Source organism: Carassius carassius, chromosome 30, assembly GCF_963082965.1.
Source record: "Carassius carassius chromosome 30, fCarCar2.1, whole genome shotgun sequence".
Classification (NCBI taxonomy): Eukaryota; Metazoa; Chordata; class Actinopteri; order Cypriniformes; family Cyprinidae; genus Carassius; species Carassius carassius.
In genome coordinates this window covers 12024054-12043671 of record NC_081784.1, presented here as the reverse complement: position 1 = coordinate 12043671, position 19618 = coordinate 12024054, and the positions used below count along the sequence as shown (strand labels likewise).

The 19618-nt window shown below is 35.8% G+C and overlaps 1 pseudogene; it reads left to right on the top strand.

Annotated features, from left to right (window-relative positions):
• The first annotated feature begins 1884 nt into the window (after positions 1-1884).
• On the top strand, positions 1885-19618 carry LOC132110311 (2-oxoglutarate dehydrogenase-like, mitochondrial; annotated as a pseudogene).

Here is a 19618-nt window from a genome sequence, read left to right as displayed (position 1 = left end):
TTAGAGCTTTAAACTGTAGTTCTAGTTTGACCTAACTGACCTCTTTTGTTCAACTTTTGTTATGACTGTTGCCAATCAACTCGAATGCTTTTGAAGGATTTCATCAGTTCAACCCAAAGCACAAGTGCAACTTGGCAACCAAAAGATGGAGCCTTATAAGCACACTATTGTTTTATGATGAACAGATGCAGTATCCCCTTGTTTCTCAAATACTGGGGTCAGTAAAGGGCCAGACTTTAACAGAAATTTAAATGTCAATGAAATGAGTTAAGAGGCATTACTTTCTTGTCAACATTTGTTTCATGAAGAATGAAATTGTGGGTGTGGAAGTACCAAATTATATTTCCTTTTTTTTTTTTTAATGATGGTTCAGCTCCGTCTGTTTCAATAAGTCAGAGAGCACCAAAATGGCATTTTCACTTATAATTGCAAGACCTTACTTGTGCTTGGTTACAAGACACTTTTTGCTCTGACAGTCCTCCAATTTAGAGTTTCCATTATAGCACTGATCAAGAACAGAGAGGGGCAAATGTAAATGTTTTATTATTATGACATGTATAACAGCACCACAATATGAACCTGTGATTCATATGGAACTTTGAACTATTCTGCTGTTACACAACACCTTTTGTGGTTATAGAGTGCTGCTCTATATAGTGCAATTATGCAGACTATCACTAACATTAATATCTCTGTTGAAGAGTCAGAATTGCTAGTATAACTTTCCACACATAAAAAGGTCACACATGATGCTTTGATCCTGAATGTCATGCAGTTGACATTCTCTTAATGCTGTATTTTTATCCTGCCTGTTTTACTTTGAACGACCATGATAGCAGCCCAGTGATGAATAATGCTTTATTTTTCTGGTTGTTGGCCACTAAGAATGATGAAACAAGTTTTGAGGTACTGAGGGGGAGGGAAGGCAATTAGCTCAGACTGTAAAATCCACCAATAAAGACCATCAATCTAGATGACTGAAACCACATGGTCAAGCAAATTCTGCACAATGCCTCAGAAAATTAGGAAAGCATAATTGTCTAATGTGATTAAGAATCAGAGGTTACTGAAAATATCAATGTTTTCATTAAGCCCTGACACAACTTAATTTGAAGTCGTTTTTATAAATATTTAATTGAATTTTAAACACAGTGGTTGGCGGTGTTTATGCTTGTCTGCTAATTATTGTTTAACCTTTATTAAAAGGAAAGTTCATTAAAAAGCATAGTAGGAAGTGGAAGAGCCAAGCGTTTTACAGTGTCCATGTTCAGGATAAATTTGGTGAGTTAATAGCTTTGGTTTATACAGGTCCTTCTCAAAAAATTAGCATATTGTGATAAAGTTCATTATTTTCCATAATGTAATGATAAAAATTAAACTTTCAAGACCGGTGGATTGCCGCTGATGTTACTGCTGTTGCGCTAGGTGGGTGTGGCTTCAGCAACCAGCTCCTGCCTTTTGGCCCATTTTCGATTATCCTGGAGTGATGCGTGGTGATGCACTGCCAAGATGGCGATGGCCCACTTTTGGCTTCAAAAATGCTCTTCAGAAACCAATGGGTGACATCACGGACACTGCGTCCATGTTTTTATACAGTCTAAGCTACACCTTATACAACTGGCCTGCTTAAATTCTAAAACCAGAAATACCACACTGGTCTACCATGCTTGTCAACTAGCTTAACCAGCCAAGATGTTTTTTTAACATCGTAACAGTGTAGTTAGACCAGCAATAACCAGTTTATAAACTGGTGTTTTCAGCGTTAAATCACACATTTTCTGAACTTAAAAACGTTTGTTATACGTCATTCTCAAGACCTTCTAAGAACAGTTCTGTTAATTAATTCTGCCATAATGCCTTTCTGTTTTATGACGTTTTGCAGACATGAGTCAGCTGAGGTACCTGGCTGGTGCCCTAAGAAGCAGTAGCCAATGGATGAGGGGGAAAGTGGGGACAAGGAGGCGAATTTTTCACCCACATCATAACTGTTTGTATCTTCAGCTATGTTGTGGAGATGTACTACACTTGGCTGGAGGATCTCAGAAATGTGCATGAGGTGCACTGAACATCTACTAAAGACACTCCGACTTTGTCACGTTTCAGAAACTTAGTGTGCTTGCTAATAACATAAGAACAATGCTAAATTTTATCTCGTGTATTGTGTTACATTTCCAATCTGTAAACCTCTTTTGCTCATTTCAGACTTTCGCATTTACTTAAGTGTTAAAGTGTTGTTGTAGTAAAATTGATATGCTATTATATTTTGTTAATATTTTGAATTAGATTCTGTTTTGACATTTTCTTTCATTCTTCCTTTTTTCATTTTATATATATATACATATTTTTTTTTCCAGTTAATGTTTATTTTATTTTAATTAACAAAAATGTTTTTTATGTTTATTTTTATGGTTTTAGTTTGTATAAATATCTTCTTTTGAGTTCCACAGACATATGGAATTGAAATTACATTATAGAGAGATAAACAATCTTTTAACAACAGATGACCCGGAAGCTTTTTGTTTTAAACTAACAAATAAGAAAATTTGACCTTTTGAAATGTGCTCTTGTTATATTTGCCACAGTCTTGGGATGCATACTTTCGCAACGCCCAAGCCAGCAGTTCAGAGGAGACTAGAGAGAAGCATCTTTCTTCACTGCTCCAGGGGCGAGGCATTTCCAAGACACCTGCCATGTCAGAGACGGTGGTGGAGGATCATTAGGCAGTTCACACTCTTATCAGAGCCTATCAGGTAAGTGAGGAGGTTTTTTTTTCTTCTTAGTTGAAAGAATCTGTTACACAATAATTTATTTTGATAAAATAATATTCTCTAACATTTGCACTGGACTGCAACAAATCAAAGACAGGCCTGTACATCCATACATTTTATAGTGTCCCTGTGTATTTATGCAAAACACGTGATTAATTCTAACCCAATTAGACTACCTTTTTCCCTTTTGAAAATGAAAATATCAAAGAGAATGCTTGAATCAAAACAGGTGGTAACATTTTCCCTGCTTCCTCTAATTAATTAGCGAAGTATCGTAGGGATTTATTAAATACTGTCTTTTGGCAAAGCCAGCATTTTTCTTCCATCTCCTGTTATGGTTGTATGTTAAACTTATTGTGAATCCTTGTGAGATTTGTTAGTCATGTGTCACACTGATTCATATTTGTGTCAGATATCCCCTAGTTAAGGAAACACACTTCCTTGCATGTCTTGCTTTTGGTTCTTGTTTTTCTTTGGTTATGGAGATGGCAAGTAACATCCAGTCATGTGCATTTTGCTCACTTTAGGTATGTGGTCACCATGTGGCCAGGCTGGGCCCTCTTGGCATCCTCACTGCCGATCTGTATTCCTTCGTTCCCTTAGATTTAATCACTCAACTGACAAGCTTGGTGAGATATCCATTTAGCATATTTCATATTTAACTTCATGGTTCTTATACATATTCACTTCCTTTCAGTGTCCTACTTTATGAAGGATCTTTGTTCTGAAAACATCCAGTAAATGCTGATTAATTCCCATGCATGCTTGGGGCTCAAAATAAGTGTTTTTGTTATTATTGTCTGTTAGCCTCGCCCTCAGCACCATTCAGTAATGCAGCAGCTGAGTAATACACTGCTAAATACATTTTTATCTTATAGACTTAATGACATGACAATGTCATATTTTGTCTAGTCATTAAGAATGCAAATCATACATACATTGACATTATCATCTTCTATGATAAGCATTCCTGTATTACAATGTATTTAATAAAGTTCAAACCTGTCCAGATAATGAAATAAAGGGCTTGGGGGGAAAGCTTTATTAAAGAAATTAAATTGTTGAAAAGAAAAATTCATGAAGAACATTGATAATCTTTTATTATTAAATCTTGAATTTATATATATATATATATATATATATATATATATATATATATATATATATTGAAGAATCTTAATTTTCTGTAAAGTTACTTTGCTATGATTTGTATCATAAAAAGTGCTATACAAATAAACTTGAAGTAAATTGAATTGAATATAAACATACATTTAAAAAAAAAAATTCAAAACTGTTTTGTTGCTTATTGATATTTAGAAAAAAAAGGGGGAAAAGCATGTATTTTAACCAACATGGAGAAACATACAGGAAAATCTTTTTTTTAATTGCATGCACGTGACAAGATCATTCATTTTCTTGATATGTTGTATATGGCTTTAAGGAAATATTAGTTCAGGTCGAAAAATTATGTCATGGTGTGACTCTTGATATTTATGATATTAATGAATTGACCTTAAAAACTCATGTTACTTGTAATAAAATATTTTAAATTAAATTTTTAAAATTTAAATAGAATTATTGCATTATATATATTTTTCAAAATCATATGAAACCAATATGAATGCAAACAATATATTTCTAAGAATGTTTTAAAACAGATTATTATAATTATTATTCTTCTTTCCTTCGTCAAGGACTCTCTAATGTCATTGAGCCACAGATTTCAGGCTTCCAAAAATATATAACAAAAATGTTTCTTTTGATTTTTATTTTACATTTTTATTTCTGTGGTTTATTTTGCCTAACATGAGCGTTACAGTTTTGTCTTGCATTACAAGCCAGCGCAAGCTACCGGAGCTGTGTCTAATGTAATTGGCGGCTGACCTCGCCAACCCCAGACACTGTGTTTATACGTCACTGTAGCAACATAGTTGCACCCATCAACTGCATACATCTCCTTTTTAATTATGAAAGGAAAATTAGATTGTTGGAGCCAAATGAAAAAAAAAAACACTTTTATTGCAAAGTGTGGATTTACAGTTATTAGGCCATTCATCAAATGACAAATTGTGAATTCTCTGCGCATAAAACCCAATGCATGCTATTTCTAAGATGTTCCTGTGTGTAATCTTTAGGATCGGTCTTTTCATTTGAGCTCAGGTCTTCCGAAGACCATTGGAAGTTGCTTCCCTAATCTCATAATCAGAACTAAAAGCACTTCATATATTATAAGGATCAAGATTATTGTAATGAAGTTTTGTAACACTGCTTGTACCAGTGCTTACGTTTTGGTTATTTGGTGACTCATAGTGCTCGATAAATGGAAAGGGGTAGAGAGAGCATGTACAGTGTGTGTCTGCTTTTAGGTTCTATAGCTGTATAAGTCGTCAGCAAACAATTTCTCAATCGGCCATTACAGATTCCCCAGTCTGTGACAGGAACTGGAAGGGAGAGCAATGCCCCAGACTCAGTCGCAAGCACAGGTTAATGTTATCTGAGATAAAGGCCCATAAATCTTCCCCTTTGCTCCTGTCGGGTCCTATTGCCTTTAGTGTCGCCAGAGTAGAAGGATGTAGGACGTGCTCTTACAACATATTGAAAAGGAGAGAGTAATAGCCGGTGAGAAGACCTCTCAAAACATGCCTCTTTTACCTGAGTACACTCTCATTATGTCAGTGAGATCAGGTTTTGTCAGGTTTTTTTCCTATAGCCTCTGTGCAGCTAATTAGAGCATGTATTAGACCAGAGGCTCACAAATTTCACTTTATCTGTACTGTGGCTTTAATTACATTTTCTCCTCTTGTGTGTGCTCCTCTCTTGAGGAGACACAGTCTTACTGATAGAGCCCAGTGTTATTTAAATGAAGCATTTATGAACTACTATGATTGCTTGGTTTTCTTTCACCGTTTGGGGGTGTAACTAACCATGAAATTGGTAATGATGTTAGTTAGGATTTACATATCAGGGCTCCAGGCTGTGGCTAAATGGTTGGAAATGTGTCAAAATCTAAAAATGTGCCACATTGATTTAAAATCTATAATGATGTGTGTCTGTCCTTATGCACTTTTGTGCAGAGATCATCTCATCATCTTAAAATTGGTCGTGAAGCAGCCGTTACACTCTGGTTATTCACCATTGTAAAATTCAAGAATAATGAAAGCATGACTATATCCACACAAAACAAATGATCGCCAGTATGTCTGAAACACAATGTCTAATTTTGTTTTAATAAAAAAAAAAACTTTTTTTTAATAATAATACATGACATCCGGTTTGCTATAGCATAAAAGTTCAATTCAATGACAAAAATTTTGCATATGAGCATTATCTGAATTCCACCAGCTCACATACTACTCTCCATTGTAAATGAATGACTTCCAGTCTGACATTTGTCTGAGGTAGTGAAAAGGACGCTTTAGCTTGTGGCAGTATTTCCTGCAAGCAACAACATACACAGCATGAGCTGTGATATCTGATTCACAAATAAATGACTCTTATGAAATTCTTCTTTTTAATCAGTCGGTCAAAAAAGATTCATTAAAAAGACTTATAAGGCAGCTGTTTGAATCAGATTCACTCAGTAAATTGTTCATAGCCGTTTTTGAGACTGCGAGTCATTCTTCAGTTATATTAGTGATGTACAATTTACAAAATAGTTTTGTTGTGTACATGAATAATGGTATTTTATAATATACTCTATGTTTAGTTTTAATATTAAATCAATTGTGAAAGATGACTTTTTGGAACCATTATCAGTACATCTTTACCTCATAATATTTAGTTTAAAAATGACCATTGTATGGATTGGATTACATTTCAATACAGTATTTCTTTTGTTGCTGCGGTTTTGCTTTAATATGCTTCTCCTCTTGAATCTTTAGGGTTGTACAGCTTGGAAGAATCTGATGGATAAATCATTTAAGTTGCCACTAACCACATTTATTGGGGGAAATTAAAGCGCACTCCCACTGAGAGTGATCATACACAGACTTGAAGTGGGTAGAAGCTGGATTGTGACATCACCCAGTATTTGAGTAGAAACTCTTTCTCCTAATTTCTCATTAGCTGGTTTTGTGCTTGGATTGATTCAGATATGACATAGACTAGCTAATCCGAAAGGATGTAATTTGGGCAAATATGACAAGCTCATTGCTTATAATGTTTAATTATACTTCAAAAATGATTGCGTTAATGGATGAATGAAAGGGTGAATAGAATTTACTTGGAAGGTTCCAGACATCATACTGTGGTCATACTGGAGTGGATGTTCATTAACAATATGAAGCCGTGCCAATGGATTCAACAGAAGTTTGAAACTCCAGGAATCATGGCATTTTCTGACAGAGAGAAGAGGACTTTGCTGGCCAGACTGATTCGCTCAACACGGTGCATATCTTTAAAATAAAGCACTGCATCTGTGTTCTTTCCTTGTATTTGTATTAGAGAATTATTTTTCCATTTTTAAATATTTTTTAATATTGGAATCAGAACTGCATTTTATTTCTTATTTTTAATTAAGCAAAGTAAAGCTGACAATGAATTTTGTTTACTTGATTCAGGTTCTACCATATGTTTGTCTTTCTTGCTCGCACATGGTCTTCAGAGAAACGCTTTGGTTTAGAAGACTAAGGTTCTCATCCCTGCCCTGACAATGATCATCCAGTGAAGCTGGTATAGAGAGTGTAATTATGGGAATGCCTCACAGGTACCCCTAAAAGCTGCTCACTTCAATCTGACTCTGCTCTTATGAATACCCCCCAGACACAACGTCTGATTCACACAGAGGCCGACTGAACGTCCTGGCCAATGGATCAGATATCCTGTCAGTTTGATCCCAAACTTGAGGCTGCAGATGAGGTAATACAATTTCACCTGATGAAAGATGATTTTCATTTTATTTTCATTCTGTTATTGCACTTCTGATGTACATTTCACACTTTAAATTTCTTCAGGGTTCGGGAGATGTGAAATAACACTTTGGGATGTACGATGAACGGATAAATAGGAAAACAGATAAGAATATCACATTGTCTCTGATGGTGAACCCCTCTCACATAGACGTGGTAGATCCTGCCGTTCAGGGCAAGACCAAGGCAGAGCAGTTTTACAGAGGAGACACTGAAGGAAGGAGGGTAGTACATTTATCTAAAGATTATCTTTAAAGATGAGCTACTGTAAAATATAACATCATATTCTTCTTTTTCTGCTGTATAATAGCTCATTCATTTGGAATGTTGGATAAATATAAACCAACAACAGTGTTTTTAAGCCATCAGTTTGTTTCTTTGCAGGTGATGTCCATTCTAATGCATGGTGATGCTGCATTTTTGGGTCAGGGAGTTGTCTATGAAACCTTCCATCTCATTGAACTGACTTCATATATATACCAGTAACGTTACCATCCACGTTGTGGTCAATAATTAGGTTACCATCAAACAAAAGATTTTCCTATAAAAAATCTGCCTTGTTAAAACATTTGTCCTTTTAGTATGTTGTAGATTGATGAGTGTTATCTGATGTTGCCAGACTGGATTGACCACAGATCCCCGAATGACATGTTCCTCCCTCTCCCTACCCAACGGATGCGACTCGCGTAGTCAATGCACCCATCTTCCATGTCAATGCTGATGACCCAGAGACTGTGATTTATGTTTGTAAGGCTGCTGCAGAATGAAGAAACACTTTCAACAAGGATGTGGTGATAGACCTGGTAAATACTTTGAAGACACATCCTACTTCTCAATGAAAATATCCCTGAATGTTACGATTAATCACTTACTGGTAAGTACTGCTCGATTACACAACTAAAGATCCATTAACCTGGTTAAAGTATCACAATCTTTTCTCTCACACTTATAGGGATGTCAACCAGTGGTCTGTGAAGGTACTGCAGGAACTCCATGGACAGATATTTAAAACCTTTGCCTCTGTTTTTGTGACTTCAGCGATCACTTATATTTTAGATAATATGCCAGGTTACTGAATAAATTTATACTTTTGCAGTTGAATTGTTACAAAGCAAAGCTAAAACATGATCAATGGTTGTGCATCCCTGAGCAATATACAGTACAGATGTTTTGTTTGTTAATGTATCAGTGGTTCTGAATGAATTCGTTGAGTAAAACATTACTGAATGAATCATGTTTTTTTTTTTTTTTTGGAATTGATGATTCTCTTATCGCCACCTGGTGTAACAATGTAACCATGAAAAAAGCTTACTGTAGTGTCCTCACTATTAAAGGCCTATTCCCACCAATAACAAACTATGTTACACTTGTAACATACCTTTTATTCTAAGTGCTCACTTTCAAATGTATTGCCTGTCAATGTTATTATCATTTATCAACTAGGAAAAATAGCTCTGAATTTGATTCCAGTTTCCAGATATTATTCTGCTATTGAAAATGATAGATATTGTTGTGATGTGGACTCTTATATTTTCTTATAGTTTAATACAGTAGATTTTTAAATCTTTACTGTTAAGATAGACCTAGTTAAATAGGGCATATTATATTTAATCATTCCTGAATGCTTTTAGGTACAGTATAGCCTTGTTCTATGCGTTGATCACTTCAAGAATGTAATTTAGATTTGCGTTTATGATCACATGATCCTGAGTGGCACACCATCACAACTCATTTTCATTAATTTGATTACTTCCATTTACCATCCATTTGTATTGAGGGTGGAAGAGAGCACTGTTCATTCACTCCCCCGACCTACAACTCCTGTCAGCATTGAGGCTTGAACCTGTGGGTTCAAGTCCCTATCTAACCATTAGGCAATAATGTTTATCATCCAAAATAAATTGTTTGGTTGATTAATGATACTAATTTGGGTATTAATACACATATAGTGACGTTGTTGATATATTTTATAGGTTTGCTATCGGTGGTTTGGACATAATGAGATGAATAAGCTCATGTTCATTTAACCCCTCAAGTACAAGCAGATCCACAAACAGGAACATGTGCTGAAAAAGCTTATCTCTGAGGGAGTTGTAACACTGCAAGAGTTTGAGGTTTGTGTCTCACTCTATGAAAATCTCATTACTGTGTCATTATGTAATGTGAAAATGTCCACCTGCTGTTGTTCCTCCCACAGGTCATCATAATTGACCTTTTTAACTCATCTGAAGCATCTTTTCCACAGCTGTTGTTTCCTGGCCTGTTAGGGAGTGATGGGTTTCCTGTGCCATTTGTATATTGTTTCCTGACAATTGATGTAGGCTGTGTTAAGATGCTCAGCCAGTGTCTTTTCGTTCTGACATGTTTCATACTTCACCTGCAGACCCAGGCTCTCGTTCCCTGGGCTCAGAGCTAGCCACCCCTCCCCTTGTCTCACCCAGCGACAGCTCGTTTTATTTACAACTGCATTCCTGTCACTCTTCACTCGCTGACATAGCTCAGGGGACTTCACTTAGAGAATAAATTGTGACTGGAATCTTGCTGTTTTCTCTACGCTGTAGCACAGGTGCCATGAATCATTAATTAATAATTTGTCACAAATGTGTCACGTGTCTGGGTTTTTGATTAATATAGTGGATGGCAGGCTAGCACTGTGAATTGTTTTCAGGAGGAGTTTGCTAAATATGACAAGTTCTGTGAGGAGGCATATACCAGCTCAAAAGAAGAGAAGATCCTACACATCCGCCACTGGCTCAACTCCCCGTGTTACCAGGTACATACTGAAGACTTTATAGATGCTAGGTGTTTCAGTGAAAATATAAGATCAGCTTTTCTCGACCTTTTGACTCCAAATTCACCTTGTCACCTTTATCATGTCACCTTTATTTTTATATAACTCTGCTGAAGACAGAAGGGTCGTTATTCAGCTCAAGCAGTAACAGTTGTCGATGTTGCAAAAATCATGAATTTTGAACCAAGTCGAGTCAGCTATATTGCAGGAAATAATATTGTCATTATTCAGCTTAATTCAGTTGAAGTTTTGTTCTTATTTTGTTCTTATCCATAACAATATTTGAAGGTCCCCTAGTCCTAGTTTTGTTTTCAAAACCTTTAATTTCTCATTAGATTTTAATGTATGGGCACTCCTAGTTACTGTAAATAAAAAAGTAACTAAAATAGTTATGAATAAAAAAAAGTTCTTTACATTTTCAGTGCCATTAGTGATTTATTGGATAAAGATCAAGTACAAATATATATATTTATTTTATATAATATTTAAAAAAAATGATGTTCTTTATAAAATGCCCATGGCATTTTGGGATGAATTTATACAGTAAGACATATCCGGGTTTAGAGATCACACTACCTCATACTGTATATCCAGGTTTTCCAAGACTGTGGAAATAGATTTTAATGCTTGTCTTATTTTAAATAATTTTGAGTCTTTTTTTAGGCTCCCTTTAAAGTTTCCTAATGCCCGATGGAAGTCCTATTAGTGGTGATATGTGCTCTGTGTTTAAGATTTCCTCAAACCAGATGGAGAACCAAAGAGCACGAGCTGCCCTCCTACTGAACTAAACGAAGAGGTGCTCAGGCACATTGGGGAGGTCATTAAATTCAGATTTATCTCTTTATGGCAGTGTTGAAACTACAATTTCTATCCCAAATTATACAAGTATTCCTAAACTTGGGATGTTATAGCCCAGTGGGCAAAAAATCTAGGCTGGTAACTGAAAGCTTGCTGGTTCAGAAACTGGAAAAGCTTAATCCCTGAACTATCACCATTGTATCATTGTGCCTGTCAAACTCCAAATAAGCAAATTTTGACAGAATTTTCACTTTTACTTGAACTATCACTTTAGTTAGGTAAGGTTAGGTTAGGTATACTTTATTGTCCCAATGGGAAATTTGTTTTAGGCTCACGAATACAACCACTGCATTGACAAAAAAACAAACACATAAGATAATAATAGAGAAGAAAAATACACAATTAGGGGAAAAAACAAACAAACAAAAAAAACCTTACACAAATACCAAACTTAGAATAATAATTTCTACTTGATATTATTTAATAACTTGACAGCTGAAGGAATGAACGAGTTCTTGAAACCGTTTAGTCTACAGCTAGGCATTCGTAATCTTCTTCCCGATGGCAACAATTCAAACTCAGAATACAGGGTATGTGCAGGGCCGGCCCACGGCATAGGCGGTATAGGCAAATGCTAAGGGCGCCACTCATCCATAGGGGCGCCAGAATGAGTGAACGAGTGAATTATTATTTTTTTTTTTTACATATTTTTTTATAATAGGCTACTATTTAAAAACCATTAATTCGAAATACTACCAAATAAAGCAAAAAAGAAAAAAAAGTCAGACTCTTCAATCTTCCCCCGTCCATCGAGTGCTTGAAGTGCGTCAGAAACAAGAGCGCGCGCACGATCATTTGTTGGTAATTTGTTGTGTAGCGTGCCCGACGCCGCTTCCAATGTAGACAGCACTGCTTTTGTTAACACACAGCTCGTAGAAACGGGCCTGGCAGCTCGCGCCAGTTCTAGACACGGTGAAAGTTTCCTGATTGTGACGGAAGGCCGAATTTACATGACACATTATAAATGAGCATAGTCTGCGATAGATACAGTGCCAAAAAGAAGAGAAGAGGATAAAGACAGAGGTAAAGAGATGTAGTGAAAGAACAATTTATTGCATAGGAGTAAGATACTATAATTTCATGGCAGTTATTTTTACCTTAAACTTAATGTTAGCAGTTGTTCTGAGTTCTGAGTCCCCAGACTGTGATTTTGTACAATCATGTCAGTTTTAAGACGCATTTTTTATTATCACTTTTTTTATTAATGTTTTACTCTACAGTTGTGCAGTTTCGGGGGGATACAGTACAGGCCAAAAGTTTGGAAACATTACTATTTTTAATGTTTTTGAAAGAAGTTTCTTCTGCTCATCAAGCCTGCATTTATTTGATCAAAAATACAGAAAAAAATGTAATATTGTGATATATTATTACAATTTAAAATAATTTGTTTTCAATTTATTATACTTTAAATTATCATTTATTTCTGTGATGCAAAGCTGAATTTTCAGCATCATTACTCCATTCTTCAGTGTCACGTGACATCCGGTCTATCACATGATCCTTTAGAAATCATTCTAATATGATGATTTATTATGACTGTTGGAAACAGTTCTGCTGTAATGTGTGTGTGTGTGTGTGTGTGTATATATATATATATATATATATATATATATATATATGCTAAATCATGAACACAATGACAGGGTGAAATGGGCTGTAATGCATGGGGCGCCAGGTAAAATCTTGCCTAGGGCAGCAAATTGGTCAGGGCCGGCCCGGGGTATGTGTTGTGTCATACAGAATCTTATTTGCCTCCCTCAGTATAGATCTTTCTTATAGGGTCTGGAGATAAAAAGGTTCTGTTCTGCCCATGATCTTCATGGCCGTTTTCATAAGACGTCCAAGCCTAGATTTCGGATATACTGATAAATTACCGTACCAAAGATGTATTCCGTATCTGATCACATTCTCCAATACAGCCTGGTAAAACATCATCATAATCTTACTACTGACACCGAAGTCTGAGCCTTCTCAAAAAATAAATTATTTGTTGTAGCCGAGTGCACAAAGTATCTATATGAACCTGCCATGTTAGAGAACAATCAATGTAAATACCAAGATATTTATATGAGGACACTTGTGTGACAGGAACATCATGAATATATATAGGGCTATGGTTTCCAATTGACTTTGGATCAAATATCATCTCTTCAGTTTTCTTTACATTTACAATCAGGTGGTTGGCATCACACCACTCTATGAACTGATTAATCCTCAGAGCAGTAAGAAGAAATGTCTTGATCTTTATATAATAAGCTCAGAATGGCAGTATCATCACTAAATTTCACAATATAAGTGTTACTATTATTCCTCACACAACTGTTTGTGTACAGTGTGAAGAGAACTGCGGAGCTGACACACCCTTGCAGGGCTCCTGTCCTAATATCCTGAGGGTCGGAAATCTTCTTGTTAACCTTAACCTGTTGTGTTCTATTCGTTAGAAAAGAAAAATACCATTTAATAATAAAAGGATTTACATCCATCTCTTTTAATTTCTCCAATAATAAATAGGGTTGCAAAGTATTAAAAGCTGAACTAAAATCAATAAAAAGTAGGCGTGCGTATGCCTTTGAGTGGTCCAGATGTTTAGATACTAGATGGGTGATACTTCCTGCCCTGTCTGTATGCAAACTGCCACGGATCTAGTTTAGATATTACTTTACTTTCTAGTTATTGCTGTGGAGTCCCAGAGGCTGTTCCCAGCAGTCAGTTCATCAACTATATCTTATGTACTGTTATGCTTTAAGCACTAGGGACAAAACACTGGAAACGGACACCAAAGCATTGCAGGATGATGGTGGTAATGGTGTGGAACATCAGCAAAGCCCTGATAGATGATCCTTAGACTTCTGATATAGGAATGTTTCATTTTTTACCTCGAAGGTCATGATTTTCTTTCACTGAGCAGCGGACCCAGGGGAGCTGTAGTGGATTGATTGAGTTGTACTCTTGGGCCATTGCACTTAAAGAACCGACTCCAATTTGGCTGCCTTAAATTCTGCTAAATCACCCTAACCACCACAGCCCTCCAGCTAAACTCTGTTTATTGCCTGCCTCTAAGCACAACTACCTCAAAGCATCAAATCAACCCACTGGCAAACGTATTTCTCTGACCCAGGCCAGTGCTTTATTCAAATGGTATACTGCGTATAAAAATCCAGGTACTCTGAGGCTTGATTCCTATAAGCATGAACTGTATAAGGCATATTAACACATATGGAATAGACATATTGTAACTTTTATATTTAAAAATAATATGATAATGATACCTAATATGATATAAAGAAGAAAAAAAATCAAGCATAGTTATGGTTTTCCAAGAAAAAATCTTATTTTGTGATTAGTCCCAGATGAATAATATTTGTTTGCCATAAAGCCAAAAAAATAAAGAAATTAAAATGAATATGGCCAATATTTGAAATAAAGTCAGTACATATATAAAGTAAAAAAAGTATATATAGTATTTCCTACTGAATATCTAAATTAATAACTATTTATTTATTTTCTCTGTGTGTAAATAAAAAAACAGTAACATTATTGATGTTGGTGTGATAAACCTTTTATACTATTATGCTTTTTTTCCCCGTTTCCCATAGTCTTCTAATGAAAACTTCTACTATCTAGCTTATATATCAAGCAGGGCTTTGTCAAGCCAACATCAAAATCTGTCTTGACCATTTACACTTTAAAAATAAATAAATTGCATTTATTTTCAAATTGTCACACAACAAAATATACAAGTTTGTGATTTTCTATATGTTCTGTATCTGTGTTATTTCAGGTTTTTCACGTATCCTTCGAGGCAGAGCGGATATGGTTGTGAAACACACGGTGGACTGGGCCTTGGCCTTAGCAGAATACATGGCCTTCGGCTCTTTGCTAAAGGATTGTATTCATGTGAGACTCAGGGGACAAGATGTATAAAGAGGAATTTTTAGGTCTGATAGTCCGTCCATTTCATGAAAACTACTGTAGGTGCTCACATTTTAAGTTTTATGATTTATGAAGGGAAGCAAAAAGTCATGGAACCATAGGTTGTTGTCATTTGTTTTCTAAACAGTTTGATTTCATGTATTGGGCCACTTTAATTCCTAAACTGACTAGATTTATGTAACTAAAAATAACCAAGTATATATTATCTACCTTATGGCTCCATTAAAACTAAAATGTTAACACATTGACAAATGACGTCAGCTTGTCACCCGCACACAGGATCCTCATAGAGATACCCACATGGTGCCGTCACGGTACTGCTTCTGAAGGAAACCCATTTTACACCCCACAGCAGTACAGACACATACTCTCACGTCTGTTCGTTACTGTCATGAGCAAGGCATGTTTGAAATAGTACACACATGAATGAAACTGAGACATCAGCACAGCTGGCAATATTTACGGATTCACATTACAGTTTTTGACTCTAGATTTTCCTTTCAGTGGGCTACACTGGATGATTTTATGCTTTGCTTAAAATATAATGAAGGTAAAATGCGAGTGAAAAGACATCAGCAAAGTAGCTTCTTTTTTGTCAAAGTAGATTGTCTGCTAGTACATATATTCGGTGCTATCTTTTCTTCACATATAAAGGCTTTGGGAGTGAACATATTGGTGTGCTCCAGTCTGCTGGTTCTGCTTGTTACTCAGGGAGTTAATGGCTATGAAAGTGATTCAGTCTACTGTGCTTGGGTATGCACTGAATACTGTGCTCTGGTCCCTTGATTGATGAAACCAACACACAGCTGATGCACTGTAGAAACTGTTTAATCCCCAGATTCTCTGTGTTTCCCCTAACCCATAGAGACAGGACACTTTAGCTTAAAGAGATACTTTTGATTTACATTTGTGATTAAATGAGCATACCAAACAGACCCCAATTAGCCTGAACACATTCCTTGTGGTTACATTCTCCATTGTAACATTATCTATAAGAGGAGCACATATTTTTCAAATGTGATTACCCCAGCTTGTTGAGAAATACATGTAGTTAATACTGTATTTAGGCTAAATTATATATAGTGTCTGTTTACTCATTGTGAGTCGGGACAGTCAGCGCTGGACATCATTAATGTGATATTTAAAGGACTTTAACGATCTAATCTAAGATGTCAAATCGCACTGGGTCTGATGGCTTGCTTGAACATAGCATCAAAGTAAGCCAGCAAAACACATCACATCTCCTGTCTAAAATCCACTGCCGCCTATGATCTCTCACACTGATAGGACATAGAGAGATAGCGTGCCTCTGACATTACAGCTTAAGAAAAGATTCCTTAAAAAAAAATCCTTAAGTGTTTTTTTTATGTTTACACACACACACACACACACACACACACACACACACACACACACACATATGTATATTAGGGCTGGTAAGCGATTACAATTTTTAATCTAATTAATTACATGATGTGGTGATTAATTAATTAAATTAATTGCACATCAAATTTGGAGAAAATTACTCACAAAAGATCAAGTCATTGTTGTGTAAAGCATCAGGCATTACAAAAAGCAGGTTCAGCAAGAAATATTTTCAATTCTTCAATTGCATGCTTTAAGTGCGGTGGCGTACACTGTATACAACTTCACTAAAGCGTAAAAGAAACTAAGAGCATAGAGCATGCAAAATAAAAGTATAGTACCAATAAATCACATAACTGGTACTTCATGTGTTTGCTGGGAAGGATTCGCATGAGGGTCTGATATATATTTTTTAATTATATATATATATATATATATACGATAAAAAAAAAAATATATATATATATATATATATATTATATCATAAAGTGGGTCACAGCTTGATGACCATGGGAAAATATGGGTCCCATGGTCAAACCAGTTGAGAAGCATTGAATATCAATGCAAATGTTATTTTTAGAGTTATGTATATCATAACAGTCCTATTGACCACTGAATCTTTTTCCCTGCAGAGATAAAATGCAGGGTAAAATCTCTTTCCGTTTTTGTCTCAAAAGGCAGAATAGCTGTACTAAGATCAATAATGATGACTCAAGTTTGGTCTGAGCCAATAAATGAGGGTATAATTCTTTAGCTTAGTGTGGCATTTGATAGACTCATTCGTTTTGGTGTGTTTGCACTAATGAGCAGGGCCCGGAGAACTCGTCAGCACGGCCTGAGAGCTTCCTGCAGATGAGCAAGGATGACCCTGATTGCTAAGTGGCCCTTCTTGCCATGCTTCATGCTGAATGGCCACAGGTAGTTTGAAATTCACACACTTCACTGATTGCCAATTTGTTTGATGCTTAATATAGTTCTTGTTAAAACTGCTTTCTTTTATAGTTTAGCAGTATGTCAGTTACAGTAGCAGGTTATCATGGGTAAAGACGTGACAAGAATGGTACTAATTATAATCCTGATCAGTATTTACAAAACACAATCATTAAACAGGTTATAGACAAAAACGATCAGAAGTTAAATCAATTCATGAATGTTCTCTTTATGCAAAGGAAGTCTTTTGTGAAAATAAAAAAATCTAATCTTTGTGCTATGATGGAATCTTATATAATAATAAATGAATCATTAAATATTAGAAAATCTGTTTAAATATATATATATATTTTTTTTTTTTTTTTTTTTTTTTTAAGAAAGAAAGTTTTTACTTTGACACATAATGGGTTTTTCTGACATGATATTTTTAATGAGCTGTGGTTTATTTATCTCATTTAAGGAATTCACTGGAGACTTTGAGGTCCAGCAGCTCTATGAGTGTAATTGGATCATGGTCAGTTGTTCAACACCTGCCAACTACTTCCATGTGCTTAGAAGGTAAATCTTATTACCATTTAAGTGAAGTGAGTGAAGTGACATTCAGCCAAGTATGGTGACCCATACTCAGAATTTGTGCTCTGCATTTAACCCATCCGAAATGCACACACACACAGAGCAGTGAACACACACACACCCGGAGCAGTGGGCAGCCATTTATGCTGCAGCGCCCGGGGAGCAGTTGGGGGTTCGATGCCTTGCTCAAGGGCACCTAAGTCGTGGTATTGAAGGTGGAGAGAGAACTGTACATGCACTCCCCCCACCCACAATTCCTGCCGGCCCAGGACTCGAACTCACAACCTTTCGATTGGGAGTCCGACTCTCTAACCATTAGGCCACGACTTCCCCCAAAAGCCAGTGAGACAAAACATTTCTTTCTGTGTGACAGCAGCCTTATCTTTTTAATGTATTTTGTGGATTTGAATATATATATATATATACATACATACATACACACACACACACACACAAAGGCACAAATGTACAATTTAGAGTAATTGTACACTGAGAGATGTAGTATTAAGACTTAAGTTTAATATCACAGCTGCTGTGATGATAGTTTAATGGACTTTATTAACTTAAGCTTTAACTTAGAAAGTTTGACACATATCCCAGCACTCATTTGCTTCTCTGCCACTGCAATTGTCTAAAGTGATCTAAAGTGATTCCCTGTTGTGGAGGTTTATGGAGCTTGAGAAAATCTCTTTCTGAGCAAATTAAACTGTGAGCATCTGGGGATTATATTGTTTGTTTAAAAGTGCTCTTAATTTACTGTTTTGGTTGGTTTCACAGCTGTGTTTTTATTACTGTGCCTAAATGCAACTAGAAATCAAAAACAGTTTATTTGACTGAACACATTTTCATATTCTTATTCAGCTGATAATTTTCACACCAAAGTCTTTACTGAGGCTGGCCGAGGCACGCTCCAGTTTCGAGGAGATGATCACAGGTACAAAATTCTGGTAGACTTTAGAATTATGTGTATCCTGCTTTTGGGGATAGAATGCGGCCATATCTAATTAATCTATTTTGCAGGGACAAAGTCCATTAGTTAATGTATTGTAAAACAAAAAGCTCCATGTTTGTAATAAAAAAATAATCAAGAAGTTTTTAATTTCAAACGAGTCCTATTTACATAATATTGCTTTCTCCAGTCATCATGTCTGAATCAGAATTATGTACAGATCAAGCAAAAACTGTTCTCAACAAGTATGAAGGTGGATTTGATGTGAGAGGACAACAGAGGATTTACTCTTTCATTGGTGGAAGCATTATCAATTATGGACAATGGATTATTTTGGCCTGATCCAACAGTTCAAAGTTGAAATATCTTATAATAATGGATTTGTTTAAGATAAGAAAATTTATTGTCATTATAATAACACAATGAAATTGGTTTGGTAGTTTTCGGAGTTTGTTACCAACACTCAGATTTACTGTTAGGTGTTTGAACTCTCATTTTGATAGCACCCATTCACAGTGATGTTTCTCCAAATCTGTTCCATTGA